Source organism: Cetorhinus maximus, chromosome 15 (assembly GCF_964194155.1).
Source record: "Cetorhinus maximus chromosome 15, sCetMax3.hap1.1, whole genome shotgun sequence".
Taxonomy (NCBI): Eukaryota; Metazoa; Chordata; class Chondrichthyes; order Lamniformes; family Cetorhinidae; genus Cetorhinus; species Cetorhinus maximus.
The window spans coordinates 61,272,472-61,288,749 of NC_135893.1; the positions used below are offsets into that span (position 1 = coordinate 61,272,472).

At 40.7% G+C, this 16,278-nt stretch overlaps 1 protein-coding gene across 3 annotated transcripts in view; it reads left to right on the forward strand.

Annotated features, from left to right (window-relative positions):
• Positions 1-16,278, forward strand: part of mad1l1 (mitotic arrest deficient 1 like 1) — a 1,010,048-nt gene that overhangs the window by 18,799 nt on the left and 974,971 nt on the right. The gene's annotated exons all lie outside the window — the stretch shown is intronic.

Sequence of the window (16,278 nt, forward strand, 5' to 3'; positions counted from 1 at the left end):
GCATAGTGCAGTGACCGATCCTTTCATTACATGCCTACAGTTGAGACTTGACACCTTGCGCCTTGCTGATGCAGAATGTAAAGTCAATGTTAGATTTCAGGATAATCTGATTACACGAACTGTCTTGTACAGGTTGTGCTGTATCCCAACTGTAATCACTCACAAGTGACCCTTTGTGAGACTGTCAGGTGAAAAAACACGTTGAAATAAGAACAGAAAATGTTGGGAATGCACAACAGGTCGGTCAGCCTCTGAAAGAGGAAAGGCAGCGTTTCTGGAGCAAAATCTTTTCTTTTGCAGAGTCTGCCTGTTGTGCTGTTCATTTCCAATGTTTTATATTTTATTTCTCATCCAAATTTCCAGCATTTGCTTTCCTTTTTAACCTCTAACCATTTTTATTTGTCAATAGATTTTCCAGAAGGTTAGCTTTGCACCCATCTGATCACTTTGTTACAATTTGCACTGGGCGTAGAAGCTAATCATTTCAACTCTTGAATATGTCAGCTACTTGGATGGCAGGATTTGTATTTCCTTTATAATGTAGCTTTTGTGATTAAAAATAACCATAAACTACCTGCAACTTTATTACTTATGAATGGTGGTCCATCTCACAAAATGGGACTATTTAAAAACAAACATGGGGTAGATTGTCTTCCTGGGAAATTACCTGGTTCACTTTTAATTGTAAAATTTGCAAGAGACACCAATACCAATAGTGCAGGATGTCACGAAGATTGAAAAGAGTAGGAGGGAGAGCTAGACAAATTGGGAAGAAGTAATTAACTAATTTGGGTATCCCTGTTGAGAATGTGAGAAGAAACTGGATCAGTTAAGAGAAGGGCAGAAGCTCCAATGTTAATGCAATGAGAAAGGGAATTGGTGGGTTATTTTATATTCTAGATTGAAGACATGTATTTTGTCACTAGCATGGCATAACATTGTTAATTCATTCTTTTAGGGTGCCCTATGTGTGGTATTGTGTTCCATTATAAACTCGTTTTAACACTTGTGTTCAGTGAGTGAGAAGTTCTTCAAAAGAGCTGACCAATCTGAATTTAAAATTAACCATTTGATAAGTCGCCAACAGAATTTAATTGGATTTATGTCAGTTAAGATGCTAGTTGGTTTCTCTTTGGGAATGGTTGAACTCTGGTGGTATTAATATTTAGTTTATTTCATGTGTGCAACTTCCTTTGTTTTATTTCTCCCCCTTTATAAATGGTCTGTTTATAATGGCTTTGAAATGAAATGCATAACTCACTATTAGCTATTTGACAAATTTCCCTGGTTTAAGACATTTTCCAGGGTAATCTGAGGTAGATTGTACACTTTTCAGGACCAAAAATTTGAGCAACAGGTGAAGCTAGCCATTTCATGCTGCTACAATGCAGGAGCAGCATGAAGGGTATCCTCCACTAACAGGATGCTGCCCTCAAGCCAAAAAGACATTCTGCCTATCACACAAATGAGTAATGTGGTATATGAATTTCAGTGCCGGTGTGATGCCAGGTATGTAGGCTGTATTTTCCAACGACTGGCGGATCGTATCAAATAGCATGTCCCTTTGGCTGTTCGCAACAGCCAAAGTACTGACCATACCCAACAAGCCAATGCTTGCAGAACTCTTAAGATAAGTGTCCAACATTAGGTGTGATTCTGTGATTGGACAGCACTTGTTAAACAATTCTGATTGCACTAAGAATTACACTGACAACCGACTTAAGGCTATCAGTTGGGCTCACAGTGTGGCTCACCTACGCATGCTAGAAGCTACATATATTCACACATGGGGCCCTGTCCTTTGCAGATAGAAGGAGCATGTCCACACGTTACACCTTTTTCAACTAAAAAGCTTGGGGGACAGCTATTCCCTGGTTCATTCTCCAGGGCAATGCCATGACCAATCAGAGCTGACCTGCCTGGTTTGAATTTAAACAAGAGTTTGGCAGTTAACTTTTTCCTGGTGCATTCTCCATGGCAATGCCTCTACCAATCACTGTCCACTTGCCAACTAATTAGTATTCTCTTCTAATGTAGTATAAATTGTTGGTCCCTTTACAATTGGTATTCTGGCGAATCTGTCCTGATGAGTGCAAGATGAAAAGCTTTGACAGCACACCTCATTTCAGCAATAAAAAAGGAAAGTGTTAAAGGGGGAAATGTTGGAGATGTTTAAGAACCTTGCTGTGTTCAAAGCGAATAATTTGGCCATTGGTAATATCGTGACCTTGTGAGTTCTTGGAGGACACTTATTTGAATTTCTACAGGTACTATAATTCATTATAAACTGAGAACTTGACATTTAGAAAAATGCTATATTTGGGCTAAACCTGTGCACCTTGAGCCCATGTTCATGTTCAGACGGTAGAATGAAGATCAGTTAATTCCTGTTTTCTACTAAATTATGGTCATTTATCAGCAATGTTCCCTAAATAGATTCTTACTATAATAGTATATCTGTTAATGGATTAAAGCACCTGTATGTTGGTTTGGGACTGGAAAAGCATTTTGTGGGTTTAGGACTGGCCTGTGTTGTGACAGGCACTTGCATGCTCTGTCTGGTCCTAAATTAGAATAATGCTGTGATTTTACTTTAGAACTTTGTTTGAAAATAAGTACCTTCTTAAAACAGACAAGAACGTTACATTTTCTCCAATATGCGGTCAGTTAGGCGTACCATGGAGGACTGTTGATGTGCTGGTGCGCACCTGAAGGCAGAGGGTGGCCTGTCTGGCTATTCTGAGAATCAGCAGTAACTGGCTGTTATAGTAAATGGCTATATAGGAGTACACTACAAGGGGAAGAGTTGGACAACGAGTAAGGTCTTGAAAGATTTTTGGAGGGGTGATTGAAGAGAGGTTTTATAGGAAGCTTTGGAAAGTAAAGAGAGGCTTACAATTACACAGTGTCATTGAGGGTGTTTGGGGTATCCTAATATGCTTTACAGCCAATGATGTACTATTGAAGTGTCGTCACTGGCATGCTGCAGGAAATGGTCAGACAATTTGTGCATTGCAAGCTCCCACAAGCAGCAGTGAGATAACAACTGGATAATCTGTTTTAATGATGGTGGTTGAGGGCTAAATATTGGCCAGAACACTGGGGAGAACTCTGCTATCCTTCTAAATAGTGCTGTTGCATCTTTTACATTCACTTGAGAGGGCAAATGGATACTTGGTTAATGTTTCATCTGAAAGGTGGCACCTCTGACAGCTTTGTACGACCTCAGTACTGCACAGGAGTGTGCCTAGATTTTATGCTCAGGTCAGTAGAGTGGTACTTAAATGCATGGTCTTCTGATTTGGAGGTAAAAGAGCTACCACTGAGCACCAGAGTAGGGAAAGGATTAATAAGGCAGTGACTCTGGAAAGGATTCAGAGGGCAGGAGCATATTGCCTGTAGGGCTCCCACTGATAATGAAGCAGAAACAAGTGGGGGTCAGATAATGAACCTGCAGGTTGGGATATGCAAGAAGTTTTCCATCATGGGGTGGTGTGAGCACATGAAGTGGATTGAGAATGAAGATCTTGAAATTGATTTGCTGGAAGGCGGGGAGCCAGTGCAGTTGGGAAAGGGTGGGTATATGGGACTTGGATAGGTATGGCCCAAGGCTGCAGAATTCTGGTTTATTTATGTAAGGTCAGAGGTGGGAGAGGTGGCCTGAGAGACTCGTCCCTTGAGATAGTGAAGTGTAGATGAGGGCCTCTGTAGCAGAGTAGGTGTGAGTGGGTCACTTAACTGTGTAGAGTTGGTTTTGGAATATAATGGGATGAATAAGAACTGGATGTGGTTAGCAAATGGCCTGGATTTTCCTCATTGAGTTCCAACAAATATATCCAGGTATCAGCAATTCAGCAAGATTTGCTGTAGTGCTAATCTGATGCAGCAGGGGGCAATGTTGTCATTGTGGCAGAGTGAGTGCAGCTACAGCTCTGTCTGGCTGCAGAAGTCGTGCTCTTGGATTGTTAGCAATGATTTATGTATCTGTTAACTGCCTTCCTCTAATAGCATATGTAGTGTAATTGACGTTCATTTAAATTAGTGAAAACTTTAAATGCAGATGCTTCTGAAACAATACTTGTTAAATTTGGAGCACTTGCATAGTTTATGTAAATAATGCATCTTAGATGTTATGCGATAGAATGCCTGAAAAGATCGGTTTACTGTAGCCACCACTGGAAGATTATAATGAAGTTGTTTTTATGTTGGGTTAATATATAAAAGCTCACAACACACAAGTCTTTCACAGCCAGCTGCATCCCAGGATTAATGAAGGTTGGAGGTCAATAAAATGTGGTTACAAATGAGGTCTTGCCAGTCACTGTCCTTTGCAAGTTTGGCGTGGTTGCTTTCGGATTGCAGCCAACTGTAGAAAATCCATCTTCGAGAGACATGATCATTAGGATGGGACTTGGCTAAATACAAAAACCAGCATCAGACCCTTGTAAAATGCCATTGAATTTATATTTTCATTGGTGCTGTATGTTCAAAGGAAAAACATGGGAGTGGGGGAGCTGAAATTCAAGTTCGATGGTTAAATTATAGTTTTGATTTTGATGGATTTTTTCATTCTTATAGCTACTGCTTTGTCTCTACCTACAGTAAAGTAGTTAAAGGGTTGACTTTATGTAGCACTGTGCTTCCGCCATTCTGCTTGTCTGATGGTATTTAATTGGAGTTTAACCTCCGCATTGGTCTGATGGATGATGTGTTATAGATAAGTAACAATATCCCAATGAGGTTTCAGTCTGTTCCAGTAATTGATGGATGATGTGTAAAAGATGCCTGACAATATCCCAGTGAGGCTTTTGGCCTATATCTGATTCTGATGAGTGATAAGTGCTTTCTATCCAACAGAATTGTTCTGGGATTTTGGCCTGTGCCTGAGCTTAATGGATAAGATATTTTGGGTATTCTACAATATTTGTATGTAGTTTGTACTTTTTCCTCAGCTTGAAGGATGATTTGTTAGTCTCCCCTCTCTTTCCACACCCAGGTTTTCGACATTTCCAGTAGTTCTTGTTGCCACGTACCATTGAGTATAGACAGGTGATCTGACCCCTGTTATAAGGTTGTTTGGTGTCTCACTAAGAGGCTTGTATGGTTAAACATTGAGTGTTCATTGGTAATCCATAACCATATATGTATCCAGGGTGCTGTCTCCATGCTGGGTCCTTCCAGACTCGACTCTATACACAGTCTACTATCATGTGACTCTACATAATACCGTGGACGATACTGTTCTGCAGTCCCACATTGCCTCTTGCTGTGCTGAACACCCTTATACTACAATCCCATGGGTTGCCAGTATTGTTTCCAAAGTTTGCAACCGCACCCTTCCTTAGTCCCAATTTTACCTCATTTACTAGGGTACATGTGGCCTTCTGTTATCTTGCTCAGCTTGTTGTACAGTAAGTTTTAATTGCAGGTGGACTATTCGACAATGCAACTGTAAGAACCAAGCTTCGATTCTATTCTCTAATATCTGGGGAGTTCCCAGATAGTTGATGAAGAGCCCTGGCTAATTCCTTTTCCACTGTCTAGCTTGGGAATGGTGCAAGCTCCTAATCTGTCAGATTTGCTGAACTTAATTTTACATTTGAGCATAGATCTGAACCGATCCTAAGCTTTAGGAATTCAAAAATATAATATAAGGCTAATACAAAAGCAAATTACTGCTGATGCTGGAAATCTGAAATAGAAATGGAAAATACTAGGAATGCTCAGCAGGTGTCTGAAGTTCTGTGGAGAAAGAAACAGTTAATGTTTCATGGCTGCTATTTTAGTTCTCTACCTTGCTCCCATTCTGACCTTTCTGCCCATAGCCTGCTGCAATGTTCCAACGTAGCTCAATGTAAGCTTGAAGAACAGCAGCTCATCTTTTGATGGGAAACTTCACAACCTTCTGGACTCAAGATTGAGTTCTGCAATTTTAAACCATAACTTCTGCCCCCATTTTGTTTTGTGTTTCTTTGCTGATTCATTTTTCATCCTGTTGATTTCTACCTTGGTATCTGAGGAGTTCTGAATGGTCCTGACCACAGTTCAATCATCAGTGAATATCCTCACTTCTGTCATTATTATGGAGGGAATGTCATTGATGAAGCAGTTGAAGATAGCTAGACCTAGGACCTTGCAGTAATGTCCTGGACCTGAGATGTTTAGCCTCCAACAACCATCTTCCTTTGTGCTAGGTATGACTCTAATCAGTGTAGAGTTTTCCACCTAATTCCCATTTACTTCAGTTTTGCTACTCAGTCAAATGCTGCCTTGATGTCAAGAGCAGTCACTCTCACCTCTGAATTCAGCTCTTTTTTTTCTCCATGTTTGGACCAAGTCTGTAATGAGGCCTGGAGCTGAGTGGCTCTGGGGCAACCCAAATTGAGCATTGGTGCGTAGGTTATTGTTGAGTAAGTGCCACTTACATCTTCCATCACCTTTCATCACTTTGTTGATGATCGAGAGGAGGATGATGAGGTGGTAATTAGCCGGATTGGATTTGATTTGCTTTTTTTAGACAGGACATATCTGAATAATTTTTACATTGTCGGGTAGATGCTTGTGTTGTAGTTGTGTTGGAACAGCTTGGCTCTGAGTGCGTCTAGCTCTGGAGCACAAATCTTCAGTACTATTGCCAGGATCTTGTCAGGGGCCATAACCTTTGTTGTGTTTCGTGCCTTCAGCTGTTTCTTGATATCATATCAAGTGAATTCAATTGGCTGAAGACTGGACCTTAGGAGGCTGAGATGGATCATCTACTTGTAGCTGAGGATGGTTACAAATGCTTCATGCTTGACTTTCGTAATGATGTGCTGGGCTCCCCCATCATTGAGGATGGGGATGTTTGTGGAGTTGTTTGGTTATCCACTGCCAATCACCACTAGATGTGGTGCATCAGCATGAGCTTTGAGCTGATCTATTGGTTAGTTCTATCTTTTGTATGCTGCTTCTGTTGTTTTCTGTCATCATTACTGAGACTCGCTTTTAGTTCCAGATTTATTAATTAATTGAATTTAAATTCCACCAGCTGCCATGGTGGGATTTGAACTTGTGTCCCCAGAACATTTGTGGGTGCCTTCAGATTACTTGTGCGGTAACATTACCTCTATGTCACTGTCCCCTTGACTCTATTCATATGGAGAAGTTTTTTCAACTGGACAAGTTTGGGAGGACCTGGGTTACACTAAGGGCCAGGGAGACAAATTGTGGACCCTGGTGCTTCTTCTGTTTCCAAGCACCCTTTTGTCCCAAATTTAACCTTCCCCCTTAATCATGCATGATATTTTTTCTCCTTTCATGATTCACCAATCAGTTCACCAAGCAATCACAGAAAGGTCCTAGTAAAATGATAACTCCCATTGTTGGTATCTGGTTGCAGATATCATCTGGTATAATATATAGCACAGGTCATTAATATTAAGATCAGCAACAATATAATGCATTGTTAGTTTGTGTGCATCCTGTAGGTGATCCCACTGCAACTATTAAACAAACCAGAGAGTGTAAATTTTACTTTAACAACATTGTGCAGTATTGTTAATTTGACAGGAAAATATTAGTTATTTATAACACTCTGGAGATGAGAACACTGCTTTCGGTGACTGCCTGTAAGATGTTCTACTGTTGCATCATATGGACACGGTGACAGTGAATTCATGTTTGGGGTAAAGATTCAATACTTGCAACCCAGATAAACTAAGATCTTTTCCATTCTGTAGAAGTAGAAGAACATTTTCTTCTACCTGGGTGCATGATATTATTCAAGATAATTATTTCATAAAAGGGGTGTAATTGATTCTGTTTTATCAGTAATCTCACAAGGTTGAAAGATCAAATGACTCCTGATCACAATTGATTGAACAACGTAGTTCTTCACTTTCAGTGAGAAGTGTTGGAGCCCTCTGGTGTCTCTGTATAACACAACTTTTAAGAGGTTAGAAGACAAAGACTAGTTCACAATTGTATCTATTTTCTTGATCAGTAAGTCTGAAGATTCTGCTGCTTCTCACTACAATATATTTTCAATATCTACTAGGGCAACACAACTTTATCACAATATTTCAATATTTAAAAAAAAACGCAGATGTGGTTCCGCTATTTAAGAAGGGTTGTAGAGATAAGCCAGGGAACTACAGTGGTAGGGAAACTATTGGAGAAAATTCTGAAGGATAGAATCTATCTCCACTTGGAGAGGCAAGGTTTGATCAGGGATAGTCAGCATGGCTTTGTCAGAGGGAGGTCATGCCTAACAAATTTGATTGAATTTTTTGAGGAGGTGATCAGGTGTGTAGATGAGGGCAGTGCAGTTGATGTAGTTTATATGGATTTCAGCAAAGCCTTTGACAAGGTCCCACATGGGAGACTTATAAAGAAGGCAAATACACATGGGATACAGGGTAATTTGATAAGCTGGATTCAAAATTGGCTTAGTTGTAGGAGCCAGAGGGTGATGACAGAAGGATGCTTTAGTGACTGGAAGCCAGTGTCCAGTAGCATACCACAGGGATCTGTGCTCGGTCCCCTATTGTTTGTCATTTATATAAACAACATAGATGACTATGTGGGGGGTGGGATTAGTAAGTATGGAGATGACACAAAGATTAGCCGGGTGGTTGACAGTGAGGTTGAGTGTCTTGGGCTACAGGAAGATATAGATGGGATGGTCAGTTGGGCAGATAAGTGGCAGATGGAATTTAACCCTGAAAAGTGTGAGGTGATACACTTTGGAAGGAGTCATTTGACAATGAAGTATTCATTGAACGGCATGACACTAGGAAGTTCTGAGGAACAAAGGGACCTTGGCGTGTGTGTCCGTGGATCTCTGAAGGCGGAGGGGCATGTTAGTGGGCTGGTGAAAAAGGCATATGGGACACTTGCCTTTATCAATCGAGGCATAGATTACAAAAGTAGGGAGGTCATGTTGGAATTGTACAGAACCTTGGTGAGGCCACAGCTGGAGTACTGTGTGCAGTTCTGGTTGCCACATTCACCAGGATGTTGCCTGGGATGAAACATTTAAGTTATGAAGAGAGGTTGAATAGACTTGGGTTGTTTTCTTTGGAGCAGAGAAGACTGAGGGGCGACCTGATCGAGGTGTACAAGATAATGAGGGGCATGTTCAGGGTGGATAGGGAGCAGCTGTTCCCCTTAGTTGAAGGGTCAGTCACAAGGGGATATAAGTTCAAGGTGAGGGGCAGGAGGTTTAGGGGGGATGTGAGGAAAACGTTTTTTACCCAGGGGGTGGTGAAAGTCTGGAATGCACTGCCTCGGAGGGTGGTGGAGGTTGGTTGCCTCACATACTTTTAAAAAGTACCTGGATGAGCACTTGGCACGTCATAACATTCAAGGCTATGGGCCAAGTGCTGGTAAATGGGATTAGTTAGGTAGGTCAGGTGTTTCTCACGTATCGGTGCAGACTCAATGGGCCGAAGGGCCTCTTCTGCACTGTGAGATTCTGCGATTCTGTAAATTAAGTGGAAAAATGTAATTAATAAATAAACTCCAACAGCAAAAGAAGTGTGTGACAGCAAAATCACAAGAGAAGCACTGAAGTCATGGGATTGGGTTTCTGTAAGGGCCCTTTAATGGTAAAAGTCTTATGCGGTTACTCTGTGATTTCAAGGGATTTTTTTTGCCAAAGTTACAATGGATAATCAGGATCCCTCACCTGAGAAATTATAGTCCCACAGTGTGGTCACCTGCTATATTTTAAACAGGATGGTGCAGAGTGAGGTGAACACAGGATGGAGTAGAGATTTGTAAAATCTTTCTCTAAGCAATCACTTAAGTGACAAATAGGGATTTCATTCCCAGGCTTTGCAAGAGTAATAAGAAGGGTGATAGTCAACACCTTGTAGCCCAATATTTAGATGGAAAACAAGAGCAGGCTAGAGGCTAGGAATAGTACGACGAGTAACCAACCTCCAGACTACCCAAAGCCTGTCCACCATCTACAAGGCACAAGTCAGGAGTGTGATGGAATACTCCCCACTTGCCTGGATGAGTGCAGCTCCCACAACACTCAAGAAGCTTGACACCGTCCAGGACAAAGCAGCCTGCTGGATTGGCACCACACCCACAAACATTCACTCCCTCCACCACCGACGCACAGTAGCAGCAGTATGTACCATCTGCAGGAATTCACAAAGACTCCTTTGACAGCACCTTCCAAACCTTCGACCACTATCATCTAGAAGGACAAGGGCAGCAGATACATGGGAACACCACTACCTAGAAGTTCCCCTCCAAGTCACTCACCATCCTGACCTGGAAATATATCGCCGTTCCTTCACTGTCGCTGGGTCAAAATCCTGGAACTCCCTTCCTAACAGCACTGTGGGTGTACCCACACTACATGGACTGTAGCGGTTCAAGAAGGCAGCTCACCACTACCTTCTCAAGGGCAACTAGGGATGGGCAACAAATGCTGGCCCAGCCAGTGAAACCCACATCCCATGAATGAATAAAAAATAAATATACTGATTTAAATTCAAAACAATTTTGAGAAGTGTGTAATATTTAATTTTGTGGCACTGTAAGTTAAAACTTGCCCCTGATCTTGCACCCCCCACCAACCCTCTGACTGCACCATAACCTCCCTTCCAAGTTGCCCCGCAACCCTTTCAAGCCACCTGTCCACAACACCTCTTCCAACCTTCCGTCCCCCCCACCCACCAATGCTCTCTCTAATTTCCTCTGCAACCCCCCTCTAATATCCCCTGTATCCTCTCCCTGCAACCCCCCCCCCCCAACCATCCCTACCTCTGACACCAGTGCCCCCCACTATCCTGACACATATGCCCCTGCCCCCTCACCGACAAAGCCCCCCACCCCTGTGCACACCCTCCCCCTATTCCACACCACTTCCTTCCAGAGCACCCGATTTGTCCTAAAATTACAGGGCTATCACTTAGCATTTTCGACCAACTCAACTGCTGTGCTGCTTTCTGACGTTAGGGTAGCTTTTGTTTTTTCTGGCAGGCTTTTGAAAAGAAAAATCAGAATCACGAGACTGCCTGAAGGTCTGAAGTAGTACAGCAACTCCGTGAAATTGACCTGAAAGACCAGGTTTAAAAAATCAGAACCTTCAGCGTGACAATTCTGATTACTTTTAAGCCAGTCTTTGAGGTCTGTAGCTCTGGCTGCTCAGTGTAGACAACAAGAAACTCTGTTTATAACATCAAGCCTTGGCCCCGGTGTTTGGCACCATCTGCAAACCCCACTGTCCTAGGCCCTGGTCACATCTACAGGCTACGCAAAAGCAGAAATTGGTTGGATGTTGGATGGTTGTTCTTCTGTAGTGAACTATGGATCTGTGGGCACGTGCGGTGAATGTTAATTCACAGTATACTTTTGAGGGATAGCTGAACCTGTTTCTAGTTGGGGAGGTGATCACTTTGTACAAGAGAGAGGTATTCTTAATATGTCAAGGTCATTGTGATCTCTTGAACTAGTAGGGATTGGAGAGGGATTTTCCCGATTTTTGTCTCTACTTGGCCTGAGCTTTTTGATCTATTTTTCACTTCTCTCAAGAGTTTAAAAGACCCCAGGTGGGGTTTGTTATGGACTGAGAGAGGTGGTGGGATAACTTTTCCCCTTCTTACTCAACTCTTGGTTGTCCACAACAAGATGTGCATTTTAGAGGGAGTGTGCAAAACCGTTTGCATATTATGGCTTTTAATAATAGATACCAAACAGGTTTTCTTGTAAGTTTAAATCAAAAGCAAAGATGAATGTTTATACACACACCACCTTGAAATATAAATGCACCGGAAACACATGCGGGCACAAACACACACGTAAAGATGAATTCTAGAGTTGTGTTATGCACTAAGGTTATAAACTGAATAACAAGCAAATCACATGTTTAAATTAATAGAATCAAGTGTTGCAGGCCTGATGGGTTTTCTTTTGTGGTTCTTTGAAGATAAAAATGGAGCTTCTGGGTTCCACACGGAGTTGTGGCCAAGTTTCAGTATAGACAATTTATTGCAGATGAATACAAATTAGCCCCTTGCTCACTGCCTGGGTTGACTGGTTGTAGTAGGCAAAGTTCCTTTCTCCTGGCCCCTCTTGTGTTCTGTTTACCTCAAGACTGACTTGCCCCTCACTGATTCTTGGAATAATGAGATGTGTTATCTGAAGTCAGTATTGATCTTGTGACCACATGATTGATACTTCTATTGTCCATGCAAATGATTTGAAGTTAGAAACCATTGCTACACAATGGAGGATGAATGGTGGCCGTTCACACCTGCTTGTGATAAACTTCCCTCATTGCCTCATTGCTCTCTTTAAGTTTCGAATTCGAATTCGCAAACACTGAGTCAAGGGGACTATTGTAGTTGAGTTCCAGACAATGGGGGCTGTAAATTCCACAAGTGGTCTCACATTTTGAATGCCTTTTCAAGGGAGGTCACTTCACCCATAGTCATTTACATTTTAAGGACTTTCCAGAAGCATATTCGACATGAGTTAATTCTTGTCTGGCTGCAAACTTTCTGGCAGCCATTTTGGGAGGGTATAGTGTCCATTATTCTGTTTCTTCATTTTAAAAAAAAATAGAGTCCATATTGAATGCAGTTCATATCTTAAAAGTTATGAGTATGACATGCTTTCACTGGGCATTACAAGTGGGACATGGCTGTATCATAATGCATAGGGCAATCACACCTTTATGGGACGGGCAGGATGGAAAAATTGACCTTTTCCTGTCCGACTTATTTATATGTTTGCATCTAAGTGCTTTGGGACATTTTAAAGGTGTGTTAAGGTTTTCGATAAGTGTAAATTCTCTCGTGCTTACTTCAGGGCCTTTTAGATGATGGAAGCTGAACTTCACTGCATACCCCAATTGTTACTGCCATTGATTCTTCAATTGGTATCGGCAACACAACAGACTTTTCTTCAATAAGGCTTTATCTAATGAATTATTGTGACATAGGCTTGCAATGATCCTGTTAGGTTTCTTTGGCTCCTAAGGAGCAACAATACTTTTGTGATCCTTGGGCTTTGATCAAATCCTGATCAATAAGAAGCAATGTGTCTTTTTCAAATTAAGCTTCTCTCTCTCCTTGCCTCCCCTCCCACCTCCGTACTAAAACTTGCACATAAGCCATGGCCTGAGCCTTATAATTAATCACTGCAAGATGCCAGTGTTGCTGTAATCATGAAGCAAAATTGAATCTCCAATTTTTACTGAAAGCATTCTTTCCTCTCAAGTTATGAAGTGCTTTTGAATAGTGCCAGTGAAGATGTTGCCTTATTTATTTAGTCAGGTACTCTGTCTTTGCCTATCAGCATTTCAGCGAGTGTGCATTTGATAGTGTTATATGCTGTGGTTTGAGATGATAATAGAAAAGAGAGTATCATGTAACTTGTGGCACCTTATTGATTTCACCATCTTCCTTGCCTGTTTGAAAACATTGGCACTGTGAAGATCAGTTGAGGATAATATTTGCTATATACCACTTATGGTAATTGTTTGCATAGAAGACCAGCTGGGTCAAATGGCCTGTTTCTGTGTTAGGAACATAGGAACAAAGTAGGCTATTTAGCTCCTGGAGCCTATTCCGCCATTCAATGACACAATGGCTGGTCTGTGACCTAACTCCATATAATCACTTTTAAAATTCCTCTGAGAAATACATAGATACTAATTTCACACACACATACACAGACGTAAAGGCTTTAATAATAGGCTTTATCAGACAGGGAGCCAAGCTTAAACTGATAACATGCACCTGCTTTTTGCAGAAGTATGTTGTTTTGTTTCTCAAGAATTGTTCAAGACAAAGATGTCTAACAGTTAGACAATAATCATGTTATTCAAATGCAACAGACTTTCTTTATATTACAAATTTAAGTAAACAAATCAGTTTGTCGCAGGAACATGATTGAGTCGATACCATAAAAGGTTTTCTCATAGCTGAGACTTTATACTTTGATTGTATGTATAAACTAGTTTGGTATTTGTTTGAATATCCTACTTAATTTTATTCTCTTAAGTGGATTTGAGGTTTGCATTTGCTTTATTTAGGTGAATTAGTTTATCTTGCGTTTACACTCTGTAATATTCAAAACTTCACTATAATGTAACCCAAGATTTAAGCTTATAATAAAGTATTATAATAACTAATAAAAAGGTTTGTAGTCTCAGTCCCTGAACCTATGGATCCTAACTCTTCTAGAATTCTTACAGAATCCTATAATTATGTTCTGAGAGAGGTTACTCCATAAGAGAAACAATTCTGTTATAATGAACAGTGTATTTTCTATTGAGATATCTTTTATTTTGTCTAAACTCCTGGGGAAAAGACATTAGTTAAGGTTTTAAAGTAGCAAATTCAAAAGAATAGATTTACCCTTGCCGGGGTGGGGTGGTCGTAAAGATAACAGAACTCTAACAAGACTTGCATTTATATAGCCCCTTTCATCGCCTTGGGATGTACCAAAGCATTTTACAGCCAATGAAGTACTTTTGACATATAGCCATTATTGTAATGTTGAAAATGTAGCAGTTAACATGCACTGGGCAAGGTCCCAGAGCGGTAGTGTGATGATGGCGAAATCATCTGTTTTTTAGTGATATTGTTTTGAGAGATAAATGTTGTCCAGGACAAGTTATTACAGCCAAGTGAAAGTTTTGTCCAACTAGCTTGTACCCAACACAAACCAGACAGAAAATGGTTCAATTTAATTGTACTAGAGATTATTCATCTGATGTAAAACTGGTTTGTGAATTGGATCAGCATCATCTTTAAAATATGAGGTATGAATGATCTGGAACCATTTTCTGTATGGTTGATACAAACTTGCTACACAAAACTTTCACTTGACTGTTGTAATCCATCCTGGATGGTATTTCTTTCTCAGCCGACATTAATAAAAGTTAATAAAATTATCTGATTATTATCACACTGCTTTTTGTGGGATCTTGCTGTGCACAAATTGGCTCCTGTGTCTCCGACATTAATGGGGGAGACGGTAGTGTAGTGGTAATGTTACTGGACGAGTAATGCAGAGGCCCAGACTAATATTCTGGGGACATGGGTTCAAATCTCATCATGGCAGCTGATGGAATTTAAAATTCAATTACTTAATAAATCTGGAATATAAAGCTGGTCTCAGTAATGGTGACCATGACAACTATCGTCAATTGTTGTAAAAACCCATCTAGTTCACTAATGTCCTTTAGGGAAGGTAACCTGCTGTCCTTAACTGGTCTGGCCTACATGTGGCTCCAGACCCACAGCAATGTGGTTGACTCGTAAATGCCCTCTGAACTGGCCTAGCAAATCACTTAGTTCAAGGGCAATTCAGGGTGAGCAACAAATGCTGGCCTTGCCAGCGATGCCCACATCCCATAAAATAAGAAAAAAAACCAACAGTAATTGTGCTCCAAAGAGTACCAAAGCACTTGGGAATATCCTGAAGTTGTGAAAGATGCTATACAAATGCAGTTTTTTAATTGGCATGAATTGCAGAGGAAAGTGACAGGAACAAACAGGGGATATAGGGGATAGGTTTTTTTATAAGTTTGGGCTTGAGGTATCATGAATGGAGCTGCATTTACATTGAGCATATTGTACCCGGTCTAGCAGCATTTGATGCAAGCAGGGAGATGAAACGAGGGTTTTGGGGCAGGGGTGCGTTGGGCACAGGAGAAATCTGGCCCTCGAGATAGCCATTCAAACTTAAACTAATATAATGGTTATGGTTAGCCAGTCAAACACAGACTGATATAATGGTTATTGTTCATATTGTGTTTGTTTCCTGTTTTTGTTTCTCGCTTTTTGCAGTGATTAGGAACTGTATTGTATTATAATTGGTCTTGACCAATTTAATTAAATTGCCTCCTTGAGCCTTAGTAATCTGTGATAAATACAGTCTTTTGCCTGCTGCAGAAGTAAAAGAGATTTAATATTCTAAGTGTACGGCTGCATTTAAAAAAAAAAGTCCTCTATTTTTTCCTTAAAAGATTATTCTCTGTATAAGGAAATTCTAAACCCAATTACTGATGGATTTGCATAATTCAGCATAAATCCAGGAAGGTAAGAAATTGGTATGAGTTCCTGCTTCACGGATGAATGACTGCATATTCATAAGCTGTGCTGGCTGTTACGAGAATGAGGTGAGTTAATCAAAAATTTTAAGAGTTGCTGACCTAAAAAGGTTGTACTAACCTAGAAACGTTATTTATTATCTTTAGTGGCTTGGTAAATGCTTGTGGTATTGCCATGATTTACTTTCATTCTTCACCATAAGGTATTCGCTAGA